The sequence below is a fragment of the Thalassophryne amazonica genome, chromosome 18 (genome assembly GCF_902500255.1).
Source record: "Thalassophryne amazonica chromosome 18, fThaAma1.1, whole genome shotgun sequence".
Classification (NCBI taxonomy): Eukaryota; Metazoa; Chordata; class Actinopteri; order Batrachoidiformes; family Batrachoididae; genus Thalassophryne; species Thalassophryne amazonica.
In genome coordinates this window covers 44,213,591-44,240,498 of record NC_047120.1, presented here as the reverse complement: position 1 = coordinate 44,240,498, position 26,908 = coordinate 44,213,591, and the positions used below count along the sequence as shown (strand labels likewise).

Sequence of the window (26,908 nt, the reverse complement as noted above, 5' to 3'; positions counted from 1 at the left end):
AAGTAGGCTTTACAGGTTTTATATGTATTTCATTGAATCTTAAAGTAAATAAATATGAAATTTGTCACTGTATCCTTGATCTCTGGACATAAATAAAAATAAACAAAATGGTGTTTCGCTTTGAAGTTATTAATTCCTACTGGATTCTATCATTCTAACTTGACTCGGCAGAGAGCCGCGTAGCGTTTGGAGCTGTGTGAACAGAACGTAGGACGACGCTCTCTCTTCTTTCACCAAGACAGGAGTCCCAGTTAGTAACTTTAATCCGCACAAATGTTTCTCACGATTTCACATATTCAGGTATGAATGTGGTGAAAAACCAAAAAAAGCTGAAACTCAAAATTACCCCCCCCCCCCCCCCCCCCCCAACACCACCTGCATGAAAATGTTTCGATTCTAGAAGCTCTGAAATGCAATCTGGGACTATTCCAGACAATAAACTGCAGTGAGTGTAGCATCTATTTAGTGAGGGGGAAAAAAAAAACTTATTCAAATTAATTCCAGTAGTATTCTGCTCTTACTAGGATGCAGCAGTTTTCTAGCTTGGCAGATAGTGCTGGAGGAAATCACTGAAGAAATTAACACATTGAAAATATGGTTTGACTGAAACAAACTCTCATTAAACTTAAATAAGACAGGGATGAAATGGAGGTGTAAGAGTCACTAGGTGTTCACAGGAAACACTTATTTATTTCCGTATGTATGTATTTATGTATGTTAGTTGGTTTTATATTTTCTGTTTCTATTCAGGTTCTTTTTGTCGCTTTCTTTAAAATTGTATATAATAAATACGAGGTCTGTCAGAAAAGTATCGGACCTTTTTTTTTTTTTTCAAAAACCATATGGATTTGAATCACGTGTGATTGCATCAGCCAAGCTTGAACCTTTGTGCGCATGCGTGAGTTTTTTCACGCCTGTCGGTTGCGTCATTTGCCTGTGAGCAGGCTTTGTGTGAGCACTGGTCCACCCCTCTCGTCGTTTTTTTTTTATTGTGAATAAATGTCTGAACGATTTGGAGCTTTGCTGCATCGAATTTTTTCCAGAAACTGTGAGAGACCTCCAGGTGGACACCGTTCGGAAAATTAATATGGCTTTCAGGGACGATTTTATGGGGATTACACTGATGGAGTGATCCAGATGGTTTAAAGACCGCCCACAACTGCTGAGAGCTCAGCTGGAAGACGAGACTCATGATTTATCACTCGATATCTGATGTCATTTATTTAAGCATTGCAGTAGAAATCCAGGAGACGTTGTGCTCTTTTGTTGTTTCTGTTATGACAAAGAATTGAACCTTAGATGTAAGCGCCCATTCTCACCTATGACCATGAGCTGTGTATAGTGACTGAAACAGCAAGATTGCAGAAGCAGCAGAATTTGGAGTCCTCTTGGAGTTGTTATTTTGGGTTTAAGTTAGCTAGCTGAGGTGGTTAGAGGGCCAGGAAGAGAGCCTGGCCAAGGATAGGGAAGTGTGAGATGAGCTGAGAAAAGAAAATACAAATGTATTACACATTAGCAGTATTTCAAAAATGTTGCTCGGCCCATCTCTTAATTTCAGCTTAACTGTAGTGCTGTACAGAGGCAAATTACAAAATTGCCATTGCCCAAATACTTATGGGCCTCTACCTGCAGAAGTGAACACATTTTGCATGTATTCATTTTATGACAGCAGCTTTCATTGCTCCTCTCACTCAAATAATTACTTTAATTGAAACTGGTCACTGCTGTTTAGTCATTGAAAGGATGGACTGTTAAGGATGTGTGTTTAGCACATAGAATAAATGGTGCACACACAAAGGGGGACACAAATAGATTGTTCTTTGCAAAGAGGCTTAAAGAAATACTTGAATTTAGCTTGATCCCCCAACCTTATGTACCACTGTGGAGTTGTCCCCTTTGTCAGTTAAGTTGTTGAACAGATGGCACTTGCTTGCCCACGATACAGGTTACGGCTGTTCCTGTTTTACTACTAAATCTGACCCACCATGCCCTGTGAAAAGCAGAAGCGATGTAAATGTTGTCATGCAGACTGAAAAGCACTTTTTCATAAGTACCACAGACTATGGTTTGAAAATGGCTTTTTTTTTTTTTGTGTTTCCCCCCACAATTTGAAGTGAAATCATAACATTCTGGTGACATCTCTATTGCCTATGTCATGGAAATCATTAAGTATTTAGTATCATCGTAATCACATACTTGTTTTCCGGGGGGTACTTGCACAGGGTAACCGCAAGTAATGTATATGCTTGACAAGTGAACAGCTCTTAAGTGTGTTAAGAAAAATAACTACCTACATTCCAAACTGATTCATATTGTTTTTTTTCTGTTAAACCATTTTTGTATGGCTCTTATTAGTTGTATTTAGTGCAACATTATGGTCGTTAAACAAGACCACTGAGTAATCCTGATTAACATGGATCAAATATTAGTGGCTGTGTTTTAGCTGTCAAAATGCATTAAACATTTTTTTTTTGTTCCTCCCCGTATAAAGTATGGGGTGGGGGATATAGCGATCAGAATGTCAGTCCACATTTTCACTTGTTAGCGCAATATCTCAAGAACCAGCTGACCAATTTCATTCATATTTAGCATGCGGGTGTACTTGGGTGATCCCCCAACACCACGTGATTACTGTGACCTTGGGGTCAATTTCAAGGTCACAGTGAGATATCCAAGATGTCATTGCCACCCTTGTTAGTGCAATATCTCAAGAACCAGGTGACCAATTTAATTCATATTCAGCATGTTTGTGGGGACTGGGGGCACATGCCATCTCCTGATGACTCTGATGTGCAACAACAACAACAAAAAAAAGTTTAGAATGTGAAGAAAACACTGGGCTAAGCTAATGAGGGGGGAAAAAAACTTGTCATCAAAAGACTGTGCGTATTTTAAGGCAGAGTGTAGATATGCTTTTGAAACATATCGTGACACTGCCAGTGAGCTTATAGAGTGGTGGCTACAAGTTTTTTGGGTGCCATGCTTATGAAAAGAACTGAGAGTGGAACACAGACTGATTAGTGTGACACTCATGTTTAAATCCAGTACAATCAATAAAATATTACCTTTACCAGGTCAGATACAATCTTTACATTTGGATCAGGGCATCCACATTTGGTGGGATTTGTATGTATGTATTCCAGAATTGTGGGACTTTGAGAATGTTCAATGTGAAACTCCAAATGAAGCAAATTAAAAAAACATAATACATCGTGCAGTGTAAAAATGAGCACTTTAATAGGAGGGTACATCCTGACTGCAGAGTGGCACAGTGCTCCTCTTCCCCAGATTAAGAAAATCCCTTCTCCAGGTGAACATATTTTATACAGTTACATTGACCATTTTAGCTAATATGTGTTGAGCTATTGTGTGTGATGTAGATATTTTATTTAAAAAATGAGGTGGGCTTCATAGATAATTGGCAAAGCTTCTGGGGAAAACCTGGTCCTTAGGAGAGACGGCATCCATCCCACTTTGGATGGAGCAGCTCTCATTTCTAGAAATCTGGCCAATTTTCTTAAATCCTCCAAACCGTGACTATCCAGGGTTGGGACCAGGAAGCAGAGTTGTAGTCTTACACACCTCTCTGCAGCTTCTCTCCCCCTGCCATCCCCTCATTACCCCATCCCCGTAGAGACGGTGCCTGCTCCCAGACCACCAATAACCAGCAAAAATCTATTTAAGCATAAAAATTCAAAAAGAAAAATAATATAGCACCTTCAACTGCACCACAGACTAAAACAGTTAAATGTGGTCTATTAAACATTAGGTCTCTCTCTTCTAAGTCCCTGTTAGTAAATGATATAATAATTGATCAACATATTGATTTATTCTGCCTTACAGAAACCTGGTTACAGCAGGATGAATATGTTAGTTTAAATGAGTCAACACCCCCGAGTCACACCAACTGCCAGAACGCTCGTAGCACGGGCCGAGGCGGAGGATTAGCAGCAATCTTCCATTCCAGCTTATTAATTAATCAAAAACCCAGACAGAGCTTTAATTCATTTGAAAGCTTGACTCTTAGTCTTGTCCATCCAAATTGGAAGTCCCAAAAACCAGTTTTATTTGTTGTTATCTATCGTCCTCCTGGTCGTTACTGTGAGTTTCTCTGTGAATTTTCAGAACTTTTGTCTGACTTAGTGCTTAGCTCAGATAAGATAATTATAGTGGGCGATTTTAACATCCACACAGATGCTGAGAATGACAGCCTCAACACTGCATTTAATCTATTATTAGACTCAATTGGCTTTGCTCAAAATGTAAATGAGTCCACCCACCACTTTAATCATATCTTAGATCTTGTTCTGACTTATGGTATGGAAATTGAAGACTTAACAGTATTCCCTGAAAACTCCCTTCTGTCTGATCATTTCTTAATAACATTTACATTTACTCTGATGGACTACCCAGCAGTGGGGAATAAGTTTCATTACACTAGAAGTCTTTCAGAAAGCGCTGTAACTAGGTTTAAGGATATGTTTCCTTCTTTATGTTCCCTAATGCCATATACCAACACAGTGCAGAGTAGCTACCTAAACTCTGTAAGTGAGATAGAGTATCTCGTCAGTAGTTTTACATCCTCTTTGAAGACAACTTTGGATGCTGTAGCTCCTCTGAAAAAGAGACCTTTAAATCAGAAGTGCCTGACTCCGTGGTATAACTCACAAACTCGCAGCTTAAAGCAGATAACCCGTAAGTTGGAGAGGAAATGGCGTCTCACTAATTTAGAAGATCTTCACTTAGCCTGGAAAAAGAGTCTGTTGCTCTATAAAAAAGCCCTCCGTAAAGATAGGACATCTTACTACTCATCACTAATTGAAGAAAATAAGAACAACCCCAGGTTTCTTTTCAGCACTGTAGCCAGGCTGACAGAGTCAGAGCTCTATTGAGCCGAGTATTACTAGTAATGACTTCATGACTTTCTTTGCTAATAAAATTTAACTATTATAGAAAAAATTACTCATAACCATCCCAAAGACGTATCGTTATCTTTGGCTGCTTTCAGTGATGCCGGTATTTGGTTAGACTCTTTCTCTCCGATTGTTCTGAGTATTTTCATTAGTTAGTTCATCCAAACCATCAACATGTCTATTAGACCCCATTCCTACGAGGCTGCTCAAGGAAGCCCTACCATTATTTAATGCTTCGATCTTAAATATGATCAATCTATCTTTATTAGTTGGCTATGTACCACAGGCTTTTAAGGTGGCAGTAATTAAACCATTGCTTAAAAAGCCATCACATGACCCAGCTATCTTAGCTAATTATAGGCCAATCTCCAACCTTCCTTTTCTCTCAAAAATTCTTGAAAGGGTAGTTGTAAACAGCTAACTGATCATCTGCAGAGGAATGGTCTATTTGAAGAGTTTCAGTCAGGTTTTAGAATTCATCATAGTACAGAAACAGCATTAGTGAAGGTTACAAATGATCTTCTTATGGCCTCAGACAGTGGACTCATCTCTGTGCTTGTTCTGTTAGACCTCAGTGCTGCTTTTGATACTGTTGACCATAAAATTTTATTAGAGATTAGAGCATGCCATAGGTATTAAAGGTACTGCGCTGCGGTGGTTTGAATCATATTTATCTAATAGATTACAATTTGTTCATGTAAATGAGGAATCTTCTTCACAGACTAAGGTTAATTATGGAGTTCCACAAGGTTCTGTGCTAGGACCAATTTTATTCACTTTATACATGCTTCCCTTAGGCAGTATTATTAGACGGCATTGCTTAAATTTTCATTGTTACGCAGATGATACCCAGCTTTATCTATCCATGAAGCCAGAGGACACACACCAATTAGCTAAACTGCAGGATTGTCTTACAGACATAAGAACATGGATGACCTCTAATTTCCTGCTTTTAAACTCAGATAAAACTGAAGTTATTGTACTTGGCCCCACAAATCTTAGAAACATGGTGTCTAACCAGATCCTTACTCTGGATGGCATTACCCTGACCTCTAGTAATACTGTGAGAAATCTTGGAGTCATTTTTGATCAGGATATGTCATTCAAAGCGCATATTAAACAAATATGTAAGACTGCTTTTTTGCATTACGCAATATCTCTAAAATTAGAAAGGTCTTGTCTCAGAGTGATGCTGAAAAAACTAATTCATACATTTATTTCCTCTAGGCTGGACTATTGTAATTCATTATTATCAGGTTGTCCTAAAAGTTCCCAGAAAAGCCTTCAGTTAATTCAAAATGCTGCAGCTAGAGTACTGACGGGGTCTAGAAGGAGAGAGCATATCTCACCCATATTGGCCTCTCTTCATTGGCTTCCTGTTAATTCTAGAATATAATTTAAAATTCTTCTTCTTACTTATAAGGTTTTGAATAATCAGGTCCCTTCTTATCTTAGGGACCTCATAGTACCATATCACCCCAATAGAGCGCTTCGCTCTCAGACTGCAGGCTTACTTGTAGTTCCTAGGGTTTGTAAGAGTAGAATGGGAGGCAGAGCCTTCAGCTTTCAGGCTCCTCTCCTGTGGAACCAGCTCCCAATTCGGATCAGGGAGACAGACACCCTCTCTACTTTTAAGATTAGGCTTAAACTTTCCTTTTTGCTAAAGCTTATAGTTAGGGCTGGATCAGGTGACCCTGAACCATCCTTAGTTATGCTGCTATAGACTTAGACTACTGGGGGGTTCCCATAATGCACTGAGTGTTTCTTCTCTTTTTGCTCTGTATGCACCACTCTGCATTTAATCGTTAGTGATTGATCTCTGCTCCCCTCCACAGCATGTCTTTTTCCTGGTTCTCTCCCTCAGCCCCAACCAGTCCCAGCAGAAGACTGCCCCTCCCTGACCCTGGGTCTGCTGGAGGTTTCTTCCTGTTAAAAGGGAGTTTTTCCTTCCCACTGTCGCCAAGTGCTTGCTCACAGGGGGTCGTTTTGACCATTGGGGTTTTTACGTAATTATTGTATGGCCTTGCCTTACAGTCTAAAGCGCCTTGGGGCAGTTGTTTGTTGTGATTTGGCGCTATATAAATAAAATTGATTATTTTATTTTAGTGCGTCAGACTAATCAGGCGTCTGGCATCAAGTCTCTCTCTCTTTTAACTGCATGAAGACGATCGAAGCGCAGAGAGCGTCTCAGTGTCCTGAACCAGAGCGTGATCAGTCTGAAGTGGTCTGGATGTACGAGAGAAGGTGGATTCACCGATCTGTGCACACATGCTCTCCACAGTGGATCGAACTGTGTGTTTCTGCTCCAGCGCTGAGTCCTGGCCCAGAGCAGGGTGGAGAGACACACTGCCCCAGCAGTCAGCAGGCTCCAGGGGTGGAGAACCCTCAAAGTCCAAAGCACCCTTTTTGTTTTGTTTTTTTGGGGGCCACTAGCACAGCCAGGACAGTCTGTACCAACAGCAAAAAATGCTACAAAAAGAAGGAATTAGGGAAAAATACACATGGATATTGAGGTGGAATATCTATACAAATGTTTGGAGCATCTGATGAGCATTGGACAGGAATTTGTTTTGAGTGGCACAAATATAATTTATGCGGCATCTTATTGCATGTAAATAACCACAAAACGCCTGAAGCATTTCCTCCATTTTAATGTGAATTGTTGCATATAACTTGTTTATGCTACATTTTTACATATATTTTTGAAATTTACAATTATTTGATATCTTGGCTGTGTGTTTAGGGCAGGGCTGTGAAAAACTCCGCGGATTTCATCATGGGGAGGGGTGCGGGAGTGTCAGTGTTGTACTCTTTAATTGTGTTCTTTACCTGAGTTTTTAAAATGTTATTGCAAAGCATTCTCTTTTTTACGACATCATGCAAGTTTTATAAGTCCGTGGACACTGATCTGTGTGTTACAGATACAAATCAGTTTCCTCGGATCCGCGGAGTTTCAAGGAAATAAATGCCACTCAAAGCCTGGCTGTTACGACAGTTGTCGTAAAGCGGGACTGGTTGGTTGCTGCGGTGACGCTGTGTGGCTCCTGTGCGAAGCTAGCTGAACGTAGCATGTGGACATCGCAAACTTTTAGAACTTTAAAGTTTTTTAAAAGAAGAATTTTGCAGCATGTCTGTCACGGAGCGACATCAGACAGTGAAGATGGCAAGAAAGACGTTTTGAAAAAGTGTGATAAGGACAAGAATCCGTGGAATTGTTGCTGGCTTCATCAACACCTGAAAGATAAACGGGAAAAAGCGAACTGAAATTTTTTTTCTCTCTGGAAAATAAACATTGTGCTGTTCAAACAGGATTTCAGAAAAGATTATGTGCCTTTTTTTTCCATTAATCTAGAGTTTCTTTGATTGGAAAAGACATTGTGGCTTTGAATGAATTTAGGCTACATGAATTTACACAAGTGTAAATTAGTTTTTATTAATGTAGACTTTTCATGGGAAAAAAAGACATTGGCTTTGAGTGGATTTACAGGAATTTACACAAGAATGTGTGGCTTTTTATTATTAGGTATGTTATTGATATTTTACCCTGATTTTTTTTTTTTTTTTTTTTTATGTTCTACAATCTACCCCCTGCAAATTTTCCTTGGATTTCACAAGTTTCATTTCACAGCCCTGGTTAGGGTCATTGTTCTGCTGAAAAGATGAACTGTCGCCCCAGTCTGAGGTCAGAAGCGCTCCAGGGCAGGTTTTCATCCCGGATGTCTCTGTACATTGCTGCAGTCATCTTTCCCTCAATCCTGACTAGTCTCCCCAGTTCCTGCCGTTGAAACACATCCCCACAGCATGATGATGCCACCACCATGCTTCACTGTAGGGATGGTGTCTGGTTTCCTCCAAACATGACACCTGGCATTCACGCCAAAGAGTTCAATCTTTGTCTCATCAGACCAGAGACCTTTGTTTCTCACGGTCTGAGTCCTTTAGGTGCCTTTTGACAAACTCCAGGCAGGCTGCCAAGTGCCTTTTTCTAAGGAGTGGCTTCCGTCTGGCCACTCTACGATACAGGCCTGATTGGTGAATTGCTGCAGAGATGGTTGGCCTTCTGTAAGGTTCTATTCTCTCCACACAGGAATACTGGAGTAAAGTGCTGTGAATACTTTCTGGATGCACTGCATATGCCACATCTGATGGGTAGATATGGGCAGTATGGCCTAAAGTCCTTACTGCGATATATATTGCGGCTTTGTGCGATAATGATATATATATCACAAACTGCTAATCTATCTCCATATGCCAACAACTTCTGTGTCGTGTGAGAGGGTCTACTCCAAAACTGGAGAGGTAGTAACAAAGAAGAGGAGCAGACTTAAACCTGACACTGCTGAACTGATCTTGTTTTTAATAAAAACCTTTGAGGCGTCCAAATCTCCATCACTTGTACTAAGGATGGGTAAGTAAGTCCCTTCGGCTGCTCCCTTGTTTGCACTCGGGGTCGCCACAGCAAATCCAAGGTGGATCTGCATGTTGATTTATACGATTCCTTATTGATTCCCTTATCGATACCTGTTGTGAATTTTCTGTGTACTAAAAGTAGGCTTTACAGGTTTTCACTGTCAACATTTTATTGAGTCTTAAAGTAAATAAATGTGAAATTGGTCACTAGACCCTTAAACTCTGGACATAATAAACTCTACATGGTGGATCCTTGATCTCAGGACATGAATAGAAATAATCTAGTTTTTGTCAAAAGCATTTCCTTCAGACGTTGGCATAAATGTCTTCCATACATCTGAGCTGAGCTCTTGCAGCTGGCTGTGCTGCACATCAGGATATAATTCATAAAGAATGTAGGGCGTCTCATTTTGAGAGAAAAAAACTTTCTAGTCGATTGTAGTTTATGGTTTGTATTACAGCGTTTTGAAAGAGTTGTCATTTTATTTAAAGCGGCAATTTGTTTTGAAGTTATTAATTCTGACCGGACTCTGTCTCGGCAGAGAGCCATGCAGCGTTTGGAGCTGTGCCAATGGAACGGAGGAAAATAATCTTTTCTTGACTGAAAGAAGACAAGAGTCCCAGTTAGTGACTTTAATCCACACAAAAGAGACTGACGATTGACATATTGTTAATGGCTTTGAGAGGGGTTAAGAAGTGGACTTACCGCTTATGAAGAGCAGCGAATGAAAGATCCATTGAGCCAGTGGATCAAAGCATTGCTTCATAGTAGTGCCTGAGTCCTGGAGAAACTGCAAACAGAAGCGCATGATCCGACCCACTGTTGAGATCTGTGCACACGTCGGTGGATCCACCTGCTCTGGTTCCTCGTCCAGAACAAAAGAGGGATAATCTCCTTCATCATCAGAATCCTCACTGTCTGGTTCAGACAGTGCACCTGATGACACGCTGCACTCTGTCTTGCTCCAATTTAAAAAAAAAAAAAAAAAAAAAAAAAAAAAAAAATACTGAAGTGCTAAACATTCATAAGACGCCTCATTTTTACAAGAAGAAAAAAAAAAAAACACCACACTAACCACACACTCTAAATACTCCACCAAAATTATATACACTGCAGACTCGCCAAATATTTCTTAAATCTCTCAAATACCAAAACTCTAATCGCTGTCTGTACATCCGAAATGCACGTGTACTCAGCGTTTGTGTGTCGTTGCGTTCGCTTGCAGCTTTGTATGTTTGCCTTTAATGAATGCATTCTGCTGTGTGTACCCCATGCCGTGCGCCTGCCTTCCTTTTTTTTTTCCCCGTGTTGTAGAAATGCGCTCCATTCTCAAAACCGTAAAGCAAATGGCACTCAAGTTTGAAAATGTACAGCGGGACACACTGCTTCCTTGTCAGCTCTGGGAACATCAGATCGCCAAGTTCAGAGTCCTTCTGTGTCCCCCGTTTACCATTTCTGATCACCCACGCACAGGCACTGTGGGCGTTTATCAGACGCATGCATTCACCTCCTCTCCAGCTGATTCACTCTGGATGAATGCATGCAGTTTTTGGATGTGTTATAGCGCATTTACACGTGCGTACAAAAGGCTGCCTCGTATATGGTTTTGCGACTCAAGCGTTCAAATGACTCGAACACTGGGTTTCTGTTTTCATATGTCACACCTCTGTGGATCAAAGCTGTTCACCACGAGAATGTCTGCTCCTGCTGGAACTTTTTCCATACTTGATGGCTCAAAATTACGCATCTATAAACTGCTGCCTGGTTTGCACAAACGGATGCGCAGTTTGCTTTGATCACAGCAGACGACACAAATGGCTCCATGAAAACAAACAAGGTCATCACTTTTCTGTAAAGCACCCCTGCTGTGAACAAATGCACAGCCATCAAGGATCGTGTCGGCCGTCAGTAGCTACACGGAACGAGGCTGATCGTGCTCCTGCAAAGTGCTGCAAACAAATACACAGCAATCAAGGATCAAGTTCTCAGAACCTTTGAACTGTCAGAAAGGGCCAGCAGGCTCTTGTCTGCACAGGCTAGAGGACAGCAAGCCCTTCAGAGTTCATGGACAGAATGATGCAGTTCTGGCCAGACTTTTTGTGCAGCAACTCTCCACTGGTACGTGCAGCGCTGGAACACCACCACAGACAGCCCTGCGCTGGTGGAGAGGTCGACAAATTCTTCCTGGCCGGGCAGCACTTGCAACGTCACACACAGCAACAGACGCCCCACACCAGCTCCACCACGGAGTTGCTGCATCTCTCCTCCACAAAAGCACTCACAAACTGGCTTCTGTACTGTGTGAAAACATACAGGGCGATGCAATGGACGCGAATGAAGCGCCGTGAGTGAAGCGATTTTGAGCGATTGGCACATTTGTGGCGCAGTATTGCGTCACGTCGCACTGCCCTCCTCACCAAGTTGAAAAATCTGAACTTTTTCATCTTGCCGCAATGACCAATCAGGGACTGAATATGTAGTGACGTTGAGATGTCTGGAGTTTGACTGAGGATATGAACATGTCCTGTCTCTGGTATCCAGCCTGTGAGTAGGACTTATGTCCCTTTTTGTCCTTTTATTTCACAATTATGACAGTTTTTGGAGCGAGCAGCAGCCCGCAGCAGCGGGGCGTGGAGTTTCTATCTTTATTTTACGTGCACGCGCAAGCGAATCGTCCATGGAGGGGTGATTCTTTAACTACGGACACTATTGGCCTTGTAAATGTAATTTCCACCACACCATTGCCTTACAATATAAGCACTTGGGGCAACTGTTTGTTGTGATTTGGCGCTATATACATGTGCTCTGCTGTCACTGTTTATCTCCATAGGAACTACCCAAACAATCTTTCATACAAACTGTTTGAAGGGACATTACATTGTTGTGGTGGAAATTATGGCAGTAGTGTTGGACAACTACATTTTGTTTAAAAAAAAAAAAATCACAACAGTTGTATGACATTGAATACCCCAATTATGTTTTGATTATTTTACTGATATTTATTCAGAGATATTTTAAAACATTAGAAAAAACGTTTCTTTACCATTCATTTTTATCATTGAAGATCAAAAGTCTGGGTGTGGGACAAGCACAAAACGGCAATATTTGCATATAATGATGCTGAAAAAAAGGTGAAAAAGCCATCATAGACTACTAGAACAAATTCCCTTAACACACTTTCATTGTAAAGATAACTATAAAAGTGTGAAATTTCCCCTTTTTTCTGTTTTTCATACAATATGATCAAAGGACATAATAAGTGCCCGTAGTCTAAGAATCACCCGGAGATTATTTATTAACGACACATATGTATAATAAAGCAAATGGTGTCTGGTTATAAACACAGTTATGACAGTTTTTTGGGGAAGAGCGAACAGCAGCCCCACAGCAAGCAGCGGAGTTTTTTTATACGTATGTGCACGAGCAATCATCTGTGGAGATTATTTTATTAACGACACAGATGTATAATAAAGCAAATGGTGACTGGTTTATAAACAGTTATGACAGTTTTTTTGGGGGGAAGAGCAAGGAGCAGCCCCAGAGCGGAGTTTTCTTTTTTTTTTTTATTTTTTATTTTTATTGTATACATGTGCGCGTGTGAACGGGACAGGAGGTCCTCAAACTGGGTCCCGCAGAGGTGGAAGGACCACTGAAAGCGGCCGTCATCCAGACGCAGCTCATGCAGCAAATGATGATACTCCCCGAATTGGGAACGTCTCTTGACGTTTGTCAGCTTTCCATAACAACTTGCTCCGTGTGATCAAGGTCCGTCATGTTAACTTGACTTGACAACCATCTTATTTACATCCAGATGACACACAACAAGCTTTACACAAAGCCAGATCTCTGCATTTTTTTGTTTCGTCTTGGCAGGGGTGCAACTATCGCCAGGCCGTCTGGGGAGGAGGCACTCCGGTGATCATCGCGGAGTCAGGTGCACAGCCGACTCATTTAACGCTGTCTGCTGTGGGATTGATCAGATCAGAGGCTAAGAACGATACTGCAGCCTCTGTGACAGTGAACAGGGAGGCTTTTATGAAGAAAATGGCAGAGCAGAATTCAAAATTATTCAGGTACTGAGACGCACTTTCAGATTTTGGTGCTGGACAGCAGCGTGCATTATTTACATTCTTCTATGTTTTAAAGAACATGTCGCACAGAAATCAGAACATTTCCGAGTGTTTTCGACAGCGTATCGTAGGAGGAAACCGCGCACTTTGAATGAAATGCTTCTAACGTTAAAAAAATGGAACCACAGATTAATTACAAAGTTTATATGTGTGCTGTGGTGTTATGATGATTTGTTTTTTTTTAAGTTATAACTATTAATTTTGATGCAGTCGCAGTAAAAGCAGCCGCTTTCCACTGTGGTGCGCGCTGCTCCGTTACAGAACAGTGTCACGTCAAGACAGACTCTAAAAATAAAACGAAAATAAACTGTACCAGTTCCACTCAGAATAAACCCTGAACAGTCATCCACTTGTGATTTCCAAGGTCGGCTCCACCAAAGAAGTCCCCACGCACGGACCACGCACGATCGCCAGCTGGTTTTGCGGATCTCCTCACAAAGTTCTCTCACGGTTAGATAGAAGGTCCATTATCTCCTGAAAATAACATATTCCGACTTTCTCCAAATGTAAAAAAAAAAAATCCATCTGCATGTCCAGCCTGTTAACAAAAAAAAGGCATTATGAAGACATTCCGCGTGCATGCTCACGGTGGGACTAAAATAGTGTCCAGCAACACAAACGGCAGCGTCACCACACGTTGGAATCCAAAATATGACAGACTCTGAAACTATTAAGAGTTTTGGGGTGAAGTGTGTCACCTCCTGTCTCTCTGTACAGCCTCTGTAAATCCAAACCTTTACTTTCGAATGAAAGCTCACAAGCTTCATTATTAGACGAAGCAGTGTTTGTTTCTTCACCGTGTCAGCCTGATGTTTCTGCTTTTCCTAAAAGGTGCATCACATGCAGAGAAATGCCAACAGGTGCAGAGTAATAAGACATTTTCCAGAAACGCACCTGCTGACTCGGGGAGGAAAGCGGACCTTTTGTTTTTCTATTTTATTTTATTTTACAATATAGAGAAGTGTCAAAACTGAATGACGTGGACAAGGTGAGATTTTAACACTTTGAAGTGAATGCCCCCAGCCTGGTGAAATTACGACTTGGGAATTCAAACTTTTCAAATTGAAATTGAAAGCTATGCAGGGGAAAAAGTGTAAAGTCTGGAATCTCCCACATTTTAAATTGTCTTTCTGTACATTATTTTTTTCTTTCAAACAAGTTTATTGCACTTTTTTTTACATATAGCGTGTCAACAAAACACAAACATTTCAGACTAATTTAACTCATCAACTAGGCATGGGCCGGTATGAGATTTGGACGGTATAACCGTGGGCAAAAATACCGCGGTTTCACGGTATTATGTATAGCCTTAAAATGTGCTTTAACATTATGGCTATTTGCATATGAAGCGCATGTGATTGAGGCGCACTAATTGATGCAATGTCTACCGCTACAAGCACTATACCACTGATAACTTTAGAGAAAATACCAAATAATATTCACTCTTTAAGACATGTAGCATCTGTCCCGTGGGAACCATGACTGACTTAGGGAGGAAACGTGGATGGAATAAGGTCTGGAAATCCGGATGCTCAATACTTGTCCCAGCTTCACCCAACAAGTGCTTGGAATAGATCTATTTGTCCTTCTTGACATGTTTGTGGGAGAAATTTAGTCAACACAAGCACGACTTGAGTTCACCGCTTGTACTTCTCAATGGTTTCAAGGATGGGATAAAGTTTACCTCCTTCCATGTAATCCTTTGTGGGGATCTTGAATCGCTCTGTGTCCCGACAAGGCCATAGCTACGGTGCTTTGTTGCACGGTTTGTGGTTTGAAGGGCTATTCCACAGAAATGGAAAAAGCCAACTTGGTCCTTTTAGACGAAGGGAAACGTTCAGTGTAGGCATTAGCCTCCTTCAGCAATGATGCAGAGCTAAATAACGTTAGCTGCCCTGTTGTAACAGAGACAGAGGTGCACACCAGTGGGAAGGACCGCAGCGGCCGCCTCCGCTCTGCTTGTCAAGAATTCTCATAACCCGCTCATACCTGTAGGGACGGTCTAACGGAAAATTTTAGTGGTTTTGATACCGTGGCTTTTTCATACCGCGGTATACCAGTGAACAGGTTATCGGTATAACCTCAGTTTTGTTATAATTAGTAACTCACTCTGGGGACATTCTGAATATTCTTTATTGTTCTTCCTTTTTTCATTTTTGCAATACCTTGTACTTATTTAACAGCATGTGAATATTAATATTACTGTTTATTGTGGTTTGATAGAGAGATGTGTAATTCTAATTGGTATCATTGGTAAGAGTACTGGACTTCTATGTACATTACTCCTAGCTGTTGAGTACAAAGGAATAAGATTAATCTAATCTGCTTTTTTTAAAAAGACACTAAACGTACGTAAGTGAACACTATTTAACTAATGTAGGCAAACAACAACAAAAACACGTCTGTCTATACTTTAACCATGATTTATCAGTGACAGCAGTATTCTGGCCACACAAGTAAATATGATCAGTCACAGCATCACATTCTATTACCCACAGCTTTTAGCTCTGATGAGCTGCTGGGAGACAGGCTGGTAGCGACTAAACTGCTGTGAACGGACCTTTCTGAGCATTTTATTCAAAATACCTGAAATAATGGCTTGCTGTCTCATGGTTGTACTAACAGACCATCTAAGTCCTCCCGTATTTTAATCTAGTGGAATTTCATGTTTATGTTAGCACTATCAGCAGGGATCCTGTAGCATGGTGATGTTAACTCCAGTCTTTCTACACAGAAGCAATAAGACACTTACAATTTTTTAATACCTGCACCCGAGCCCCCATCATGAATGCCACTTCTCAGTTCAAAAAAAAAAATGCCTTAACACAACCTAGCTTGGTTTGATACCTATGAGACTGGGGCTAAGAAAAAGCCCCATCTGTCACTGGTGAGACTTCAGAATGCAGCTAGCAGGTGAACTCTTTGTTAATGTCACCTGACACCTGAGCTCTTTGTTGGTGTCAACTACAGAGGCCGAAGTAAAACATGGCAAGATGAGCCAAGTGGGATAGAGTTTTTAAAATAGTGAAACAGAATGTTATTTATGCTTTTTTTTTTTTTTTTTTTTTTTTTCTAAATTGATGGTGGGGGGAGAAGAGACCTTTCATGACTAATTGTAAGTGAAGTCCAAGACTTAATCACTGACGTGGAAATATTCGTGTGTCCATCGACTGACATTTCCAAAGACACTGGCCGAAAAGGATTTTTTTTATGTTTTAAACTATGCTGTTATTTATGCAACTCATTGTTTTTGACTTTGATATATTATTTTATACCAAGTTATAAAATAAACTTGGTGTAAAGGAATTTAAAATGTATGAAAGCCCAAAGGGAGTGAATACTTTCATAGTTACTGAAGCTCAGTAGATAAATTGCTGCTCTGCCTGTCTGTGTTCTTGTACAAGACATTTATTTGCATTGTCTCAGTTCATCGTAACTTGAGTCGGACTGGTGTCCTGTCCAATTCATAGTCTGAAATCTGGGGATGAGAATCAGGGCCTATGTGGGACTTTTGTTTTTGTTTTTTTTTTAACATCACCACACATGTACGTGAGCTATATTCCAGGAAAGAGGAGGTGGAGGCCTGCTATGCGTTCAGTAAGAATCAATCTGTTGATCAAATGTCAGATTCTGGTGTCTGCTGCCCTCTGTTGAAAGCTCTGGCTGCCAACTTTGTTGCTTGACAGGAGGATATTTAACATTCTGGGATCAATAGGACATACCAGTGTGTCAAAGCCTTTTTTTGTCGTATTTGTTTTGATGAATCAGTGACAGAATCAGAGACTTCAATCAGCTATTTCCAGAAACTACAAATTGTCAGCTGTAATATTCATCTCTTCACTAGACTATCTTTCACTGATAGCCAATCCTAGAAGCCAGAGAAGATCACATGGGTATGGCCTTTCTCTCTTTGCAAGAGGCTGTACTCTGGCTGCAGCATCTGTTAGATTTGAGACCATCACTGAAATGCACAAGTAAGCTCTCAGAAGCTGTAAAAGAATTGTCCTCTGAACCTGAAAACACTTTTTTTTTCCTTACCAGACAATGAAAAATAAAAAATGTCATGTAAAAACATGTGGAGGGATTATTTTCTTATTTTCCCCCCAAACGTTTCCCAAAGTAGCAATGGATAGTTTTCAAAATCATCAATAGATTAATTAATATAAAGAACTAATCATTAGTTGCAGCCCTAACTGATGCCCAAGTCTTAATTATTTTTACTGGAAGCTGTTTGACACCTGAGTGTGGACTTTACTGCAGAGGCAAAGTAAAGAGGAACTGGGAGTAAGAAACACTGCAAACTAAATTTTCATTGAGAGATAAAGATTAACTAATAATAGCTTACTTCAGTCTGCAGTAAAAACTGTATAATACAGGTGATCTTACTACAGTTGTTTACCTAAGTTGACTGCACTGTGAAAATAGCATTTACGCAGCATGTTTCATTGCAGTGCATTGCCCATCACTGATCCTCTTGTCCTGCTTGTTTCTGTAGACGTGGTTTCCCGTATCTTAGATGTGATTGGGGGTTAGCCAACATCTGTTGCTGTGCTTCCAGCTCATCCTGTTTAAGTCAGTGTGACGTGTTTGAATGTAGTGCTCACTTCAGAAATGATGTTGAATCTGAACATGATCTCTATCAATTTCTTAGGTACTTGCTGAAGAATGTGGAGTGAAGATCATATTTAAGCAATATAAGAAGAACAGGCTGTTCTCTTGAGAAATGAGTGGGTACAGTTTTGTGTTTTTGAGGCAACAATGGTCATCAGAAAAGCTCTATCTTACATAATGTTCCACACACAACACTGAAAATATCTGAAATGAGCTACTACCACCAGAATATAACTAGGTGTCAGAGCATTTTATATGCGGAGATGAAATGACACTAGCAGATGATGGTACTTGCTGTCTGTATGATCTTCATGTATAAAACGCCTGTCTGCTGGCTGCTCTTGAATTAGGGGAACTAGGTTGGCTGAGAGGACAGCATGCCTTTCATACATAGCTCAACATTACTCAGAGTCTAAGTAGTTTCACTATGAACCCCCCCCCCCCCCCCAAAAAAAAATATTGTGCGTGTGCATGCACACGCATGTACATTGCTGTCCCTATAGGTTTTCTCCGTTTGACACATCTGGATATGTTCAGCTCAGTCAGAGTTCCCCAACACAAACCCACAGGCGTTACATAACCTCCCTCTTTTATGTAATGACTGCTGCAGCTCTACAGCTGAATTTGTTCTCTGTAGTTTCTCTGCTCCACGCCCTGTCTGCTTCATTCACAATCCTGGCTCACCAGTACGTTTTTCATTTTAAAAAAAACAAAAAAAAAAAAACAACCAGCTTACATTAAGCAGCTGTGTAATGGAACACTATTCCAGCTTTATTGGCACATCAAAAGTAGTGGGTGTAGGACCTGAGGTCCACTGGTAGTGGTGTTTATCCCCAGATTTTGTAGCGTAAATCATTGAGCCTGTGACTTCCCCTGGATGGGACTCCAGTCCATCTCAGGTTATTTCCCTAGCCTAGGCACGCACCCATTTTTCTGTGTGAACTGAGAGAATGCGTGTCTTCTCTAACGGCAAAGATGAGTCGCAGTGAACCCAGATTTACTGTTGTGCTCAAAAGTTTACATACCCTGGCAGTTTTTTGTTTTGTTTTTGTTTTGTTTTTTTTGGCCATTTCTCCGAGAATATGAATGACACAAACCTTTTTTCACTCATGGTTAGCGGTTGTGTGAAGCAATTTATTGTCAAACAGCTGTTTACTCTTGAAATCATAATGACAAGAGAAAGTACTCAAATGACCCTGATCTAAAGTTTACATACCCCAGTTCTTAACAACACTGTACTGCCCCCTTTACCATCAACGAGAGCTTGGAGTCTTTTGTGGGTGAGTTGTAGGTGAGGCTCTTTATTTACTCTGATGGTAAAGCTGCCCATCCTCTTGGCAAAAGATCAAGCATTCATGATATGCACACTCTTAAGGCTATGAAATTGGGCTATTAGTAAGAAAAAGTAGAAAAGGGGGTGTTCACAATAATAGTAGCATCTGCTGTTGATGCTACAAACTCAAAACTATTATGTTCAAGCTGCTTTTTAGCAATCCTGTGAATCACTAAACTAGTATTTAGTTGTATAACCACAGTTTTTCATGATTTCTTCACATTTGCGAGGCATTAATTTTGTTGGTTTGGAACCAAGATTTTGCTCATTTACTAGTGTGCTTGGGGTCATTGTCTTGTTGAAACACCCATTTCAAGGGCATGTCCTCTTCAGCATAGGCAACATGATCTCTTCAAGTATTTGACATATCCAAACTGATCCATGATACCTGGTATGCGATATATAGGCCCACACACCATAGTAGGAGAAACCTGCCCATATCATGATGCTGCGCTGCCATGCTTCACTGTCTTCACTGTGAACTGTGGCTTGAATCAGAGTTTGGGGGTCATCTCACAAACTGTCTGCGGCCCTTAGACCCAGAAAGAAAATTTTACTCTCATCAGTCCCACAAAATATTCCTCCATTTCTCTTTAGGCCATTTGATGTGTTCTTTGGCAAATGTAACCTCTTCTGCACTGTCTTTTATTAACAGAGGGACTCTTGCGGGGGATTCTTGCAAATAAATTAGCTTCACACATGCGTCTTCTAACTGTCACAGCACTTACAGGTAACTCCCAGACTGTCTTGATCACCCTGGAGCTGATCAATGGGTGAGTCTTTTGCCATTCGGTTATTCTTCTATCCATTTTGATGGTTTCCGTTTTCTTCCCCGCGTCTGTTTTTTTTGTCCATTTTAAAGCATTGGAGATCATTGTAGATGAACAGCTATAATTTTTTGCACCTGCGTATATGTTTTCCCCTCGCAATCAACTTTTTAATCAACTACGATGCTTCTTCTGAACAATGTCTTGGATGTCCCATTTTTCCAGGCTTTCAAAGAGAAAAGCACGTTCAACAGGTGCTGGCTTCATCCTTAAATAGGGGACACCTGATTCACACCTGTTTGTGAATATTGTGAATACCCCCTTTTCTGCCTTTTTTTTTTTTTTTTTTTTTTTACTTTTTACTAATAGCCCGATTTCATAGCCTTAAGAGTGTGCATATCATGAATGCTTGGTCTTGTTGGATTTGTGAGAATCTACTGGTACCTTGTTTCCCATGTAACAATAAGAAATATACTCAAAACCTGGATTAATCTTTTTAGTCACATAGCACTACTATTATTCTGAACACTACTGTAGATAGTCCAAACTATACCCTTTTTGGTATAGTAAATCTACTCCCGTGTCACCCTCTAGTTCAGAGGTAGGCAACCTGTTCCAGAAAGAGCCATGAGGGTGCAGGTTTTCTTTGCAGCCACTGACTCCACCAGGTGATTTTCACTGATTAACTGATTCCATCTGCTCAAAGTGATATTAATCAGTAAAATCACCTGGTGGAGTCAGTGGCTGCAAAGAAAAACCTGCACCCTCATGGCTCTTTCTGGAACAGGTTGCCTACCCCTGCTCTAGTTTGTATCATCTTCTTGCGGAGATACTATGGCGGGAAACAGATAACGAACATGCATTCAATTACACGCCTTTTGAAGAATATATGAACAGAATATATTTTCTAAAACCTCCGAAACCGGGCCAGATACCAGGGAAAGCGCCAGTCAAACGCAAAGCATCAACCCTGCAAGTGTAGAAGCTTTCAGCGAAGAACTGGCATTTTGGCAAATAATTTATAATTAATTACTTTATTCCTATTGATTTGATTAAACAAACATGATACATTTACTTAAGTAGCAAAATAAGTTAAATTATCGCATAATGATTACTTTCCAAGCCTTTGGACCAAGTGCTGTTGAAAACTGGAAAAAAGAATAACAGTGGTGCACATGCTTCCAGCCAAAATGGCGGCTGCTACAGTGCATGCTGGGAGGTCAAGCAGTGGTCACTGCTGAAGAGCTGAGGGCACAGTAAATAACTGCTGCCATCTTTTGACTGCCAGCTGAGTATTGCTCTCATAGGAATCAAGCAAAATTTGCACAAAGAAAAAATGGCCACTGCTACATGCAGAAGTGGGTAAATGGTATATGTACTCGAAGGTGATGGTTATATTTTTATTTTTAACAGTAGCCTGCTGAAACTTTAGAAGTTATGAAACATGTCTAGTACATCATGTTAAGTTAATCAGTTGGGATTTTTTTTAACTGAAAAGAAACACTAAGGTCCTAAATTTATTTTCACCTTATAAAAATCTAATTGGGACATTCACCATGCTTTTAACCCAGTATCATGCACCCCTAATCAGAATTAGAGATGGGAACTATTCGATGCTGATCGGTATCTGGTTCTGATACTGACGTAATTCGCGTACGGAAAATACAGATTCACCTCGCGACATTTTCCAATACCGGAGAAGAGCTACTCTGAATCCTCTCAACTGCTGTTGTTTGCTCTCTGCTTGTCTACTGCCTAGCAGGAGGAGGAGAGAGGGAGGTTTTTAAAGCTGGGCTGTTGAGAGAGCTCTCTTCCGCATGTTCTATCTGCAGTTAGCAGCAAATTCTGCCCAGCTCTCCAGTTCAAATTGTCTGTTTGTCGAGCGTGGATTTTTCCGAAAAAAGTAACTGAATTGTTGATGAAAATGTGTGCTAAAATGTTAGCCCCTTCACTGTCCTGAAGCTGTAAAACACCAGCTCAGCGTGCAGCTGAGGAGGACAGCGAACAGAGATTCTGTCCATGAAAGGGGAAAAAGTCTCCATTAAAGTCCTGCGTTCGTGAGCGTCAATGGCGATACATTTATTTTAGTTGAAAGGCTCGTGTTTGCCAAAGTTCAGTTGCGCAGCACAAAAACAGCAAGAGAGAGAGAGCGACGGAGGGAGACAGAGAGAGAGAGAGAGATGGCTTTCTCTATAAGGCTATAAAAAAAATGAAAGTACTTAATTCTTTCACCAAAAATCAAATCTAGGCTTTCATCTTAGATACACCTTCTGGCAAATTGTAGCTCAAATTTCAGGTCTCCTTTGTAAGAAAATCCTCATGTAAAATCAACAGTAATGATGATGATATTAAAGCAAACAGAGCTCTGATATCGGATTGGAAAATTATCGGCAGATATCCAAATTCAGGTATCAGGATCAGATAGGAAGTGAAAAATTGTGGATCGGTGCATCCCTAATCAGAAAGATTGTATTGTGAAGTCATCTATCAGACTGAAACTGCTACATCTGGTAAGAAAACTGGTCTGAACGAGAATGCAGTGCAGTTAGATAGGAAGATATTAGCCATGTAAACACACAATTAGATTGCTCTTTTGCTTCTATGCGTGCTTTGTGTAGTGACATAAGAGCAGAAATGTACTGTGAGGACGTTTCCTGTGTTGGTGTCCTAAAACTCACTAAAGGCTTTCCCCTAAAGGGATGAGAAGACTATTGCTGGAAAATAAAAAAAAAACCCAAAAAAAAAACTTGAAACTGTTTTGACAGCCATAAACAGAGCAATGAGCTATTCCATACTGTACATAACCACCCATGCCTGCTTGAAGTGTGGTCTGAGCTAGACATATCTTAAAAAAAAAAAAAAAAAACACAGATGGTGTGATTCTGCAGCTGTTCTTAAGGTAAATTTTGTTGGAGTTTGTAGAGTGGAAATAAGAGTGAAGAGAGTAAATCAGGAAGTACAAGGGATAACTGAGGGCAGCTATGAAAAGGATGAAGAGTGGAAGGGCAGTTGATCTAGATGCATTCCGGTGGAGGCATGAAATGTCTTGGAGAAATGGCAGTGGTGTTTCTAACGAGAGTGTTTAACCTTCTGGGGCCGACGCTGTCGTATACGACGGCTAAGACCAAGCCTTATTAAATTGTAAACACCTTTTTAATGATATGAGATAGAAATTTACTTTTTTTTTTTTTTTTTTTTTTTGCTGAAAAGTTAACTCTACGGACTTCCGAGCCAGCCATCGGCCATCTTTGTACTCCTCATAGAAGCTGTGTGAAGATGTGCGCAATGTGAGTGTCCAATCGGAATTGGTTCAACGTGACATGGTTTTCCAAATCCAATCGTAGGGCAGATTTACCTCACGTGAAAAGCCAAAGATTGTTTTCAGGAGTGATATGTTACTAGTTGGCCCGTTTGAATAGCCCCCTGGGTGCTCCAATGAGTACATGCTATTCCAATGCGCCTTGCGCCATTACGCACAGCAATCAGTGAAAGTGAGCAGACGAAGAGTCTCTGATGACAATCTCACGTGCTCAAACAAAGAGTCTGTAGCTATCAGGATTGCTCCACTAGTTTGCATTTGAAAGCTTTAACACAGTGGTGAGACCACATATCTTGTACAGCTTAGAGATTGTGGTACTAACAAGACAGGAGGCAGAGCTGAAGATGTTGCGATTCTCTTTGGGAGTGACAAGAATGGACAGGATTAGGAATGAACATATCAGAGGGACAGCTCAGGTGGGACGGTTTGGGGACAAAGTCAGAGGCGAGATTGCAATGGTTTGGACATGTGCAAAGGAGAGACCCAGTGTGTATAGTGAGAAGGAGGCTGAGGATGGAGCCACCAGGCAGGAGGAAAAAGAGGGAGGCCAAAGAGGAGGTTTATGGATGTGCTAAAGGAGGACATGCCACCTGCACGTCAGTTGTGACAGCAGAAGTTACAGAGGACAGGGTGAAATGGAAACGATTGATTCTACTGTGGCGAACCCTAACGGGAGCAGCCCAGAGGGCAGATTAAAATGACATCTGCATCATTTAAGTAAAATTGCTGCAAGCCAATTACAGATATTATGAATCTTAAGTATTCTGCTTCACGTAGACTAGTTGACATCTGAGAAGGACCCAACATATGGAGCAAATTGAACCCCTACTTCAGGCACTGAGGGGCTATTAGCCCATACCACTCTCTTAAAATATGAATTCTTGGTTATAGCAAAGCCCCGCCCACAACACTGCTTTTGTTAGAGAAGTTCAGCCTGTCAGTGCTGAAGGCTGCTGTCCCACAGACTGGCATAGAAGAAGGTAGCAGTGTGCAGGCTGCAGCTGTGGTGGTTGTATTTATTTAATTGTTCATTTGTTCAACTTCATGATGATATTTGTAGCTCCTTGCACTCTTGTGAGGGTCATGTTGAAGGGTTCTGTGAATTAAACATATGCTGCAAAACATTTAAAGAAAGTTTTGTGTTCAGAGTGTAATATATGTGTTGGCCCTTAAAAATACATATCGGTCCACCCCGAATTTGAATATTATAAAACCTGTAAAAGATTTGAGTTTCAATGTTAATATTACTGTACATGATATTTTACTTCACATATACATGATTAAATCTGTTTATATAGGTATGTGTTTGAGCAAACTAACTATGCCTTCTAGTTCTAAGAGTGGAAAGTGTATCAGCTGTGCATTGGTTGGCTAACCCCGGTGGGCCTGTTTACAGGCTTGAGGCCTTGGATTTTGGCAGAGGTCTAGAGCACATTTTTGAGTGTCATGATAGTTTCAGAAGGGGCTGTGATAAAGGCGCAGCCAGCATCATACAACATATATGCTGCATACAGAGAAGTGCCACAATAGAGAATGTGCTGACCGCCAGTAAACTGTGGCGGTAGCGATTGCTGATGAAGGTGCTTTGTGTGGGAGTGGGGTGTTCTCTGCAGCGTTATCTTGTACCCTCAGTATCCTCCTCTGGACCCCTATGGTTTGTGGCTGTTTATATTCCAGCCTAACCATAACCGTTGCACTTCCTCCTACATCACCTTCAATAATGGTTCCAAGGGCTTGAATAAGAGCACTGTTGTCCTTGAACCATCATTTCCAGGTTTTCTTCTCCTTCTCTGACTTCTTCTGATCATTCTGGACAACAGCGCTGGCCTTACAAAGCAGGTCTACTCTGAGGCGGCTTTTGCTTCAGTGGTGTGATCAGTGCGTCTGAATATGTCCTCATTTTCTTGTAAACTTGCTACGAGTTGACTTGATAATTTTCCAGCTCACCCTCAGGACATTAATCTTCATCTCTATGGTGGGTCACTTGCCCACCTGCTGTTTTCACAGTTGGTGCACCTGCGCGCTCGCTGGTGCTGTTAAATGTGCAACATGCCTCTGGTTTTGTGAGGAGCCCCCACGGGGACACACTGTTGTAATCAAACAATTGATTTGATGGACCAGCTGTGGGTGTGTTTAGCAGCGTTGCATTGTTTGCGACCATTCGCCTCCTAGTGTTTATGTGCAGACCAGGTTCGAGTCTGTAAAATAGGGACAAGAAATGCAGTTGGAAAACAGCTGCAGTCATATTTGCAGCATTGCCCTTCATACTGTATTGCAGTGGACCAGTCATGGAAGGTTAATGAGTAGCTGATGTCTATACCAAACTAAAAATAATTTCCTTCAGCATAACTCCATAGAAAGACAGGCTTCTGGTCGGATTATTCATTATTCCAGTATCTGTTCAACTGTGACCCAGCCTCGCTTTCCTACAGCACCTTGTGGCTTGCAGACTGCTTTTAAAGCATGTCTATTCCTATTTCAGGGTTTCCCCTACAACCAGGCCACACGCACAGTACTGGGATCCCTCAGCCCTGAAATTCAAAAAGTACACCACAAATGATGAAAGTTACTTGAGAGCTCTTACAAACAATTCTGCAAGTCTGTGATCTGTGTTGCTGCAAGTAGTAAAGTTAAATGTATAACATTGCCGATTACTCATCTTACTGAATGTCTTTCACAATAAAAGTTTAAAGTAAAAGAGGTGATGACACACATACTTTTTCCATGAAAGACGCCTTGGGGTGGCAGGTGAATGTCTATAATTTAGCAGCACTTATCTCAAGTCTGGTGTTGGCATGAAAAGGTTTTGCTGAAAACACACTAACTTTTAAACAAATACAAACCTACAATAGCAGACAATGCACCACATTTTTACTTAAATCGTGAAGCAGATTCAACATAAAACAAAACGGGCAGGATTGAAGTGCTGAGGTCACCAAGTTTGCCACAGTTTGGATAATGTTTCAGTAAATTGTGAAGATGGATAAACTCTAACCGTCCTCTGGTTGTGAAACATTCAGCTGCTCCTGTGTTATATATGTCAGCTGTATTCAGCAGTGACTCAGTGAGAGTTAACTGGATGTTTACCCGAGTTAAGATTACAGTGTTATATTACGAAATACTTTGCTGTAAGGTTCTAACTTTAAATATTGTGTAATTTCACCCTTCAAACTAACAACAAGGTTTCTTGTTGTGATTCTTGGTTCAGCCCTGTATACTGTGTGAGGATTGTCAGTACTCTTTGTCTCGCTGACTCCCCCCATTCTCCTTTTTCTTGCCGCACACTTTTCTGGGGGGTTTGTGTGTGTTGTAAACTGAGACGTGGATGCTGGGAGGAGAAGAAACAGAGTGCAGGGTCTTGTTTAGGTCTGCCATCTGACTCATTATTTTCATTATTCAGCCACTGCAGCCAATTTTTTTTGAA

The 26,908-nt window shown here is 40.9% G+C and overlaps 1 pseudogene; it reads left to right on the top strand.

The window, feature by feature from the left end:
* Positions 1–26,908, top strand: part of LOC117530713 — a 59,051-nt pseudogene that overhangs the window by 16,980 nt on the left and 15,163 nt on the right.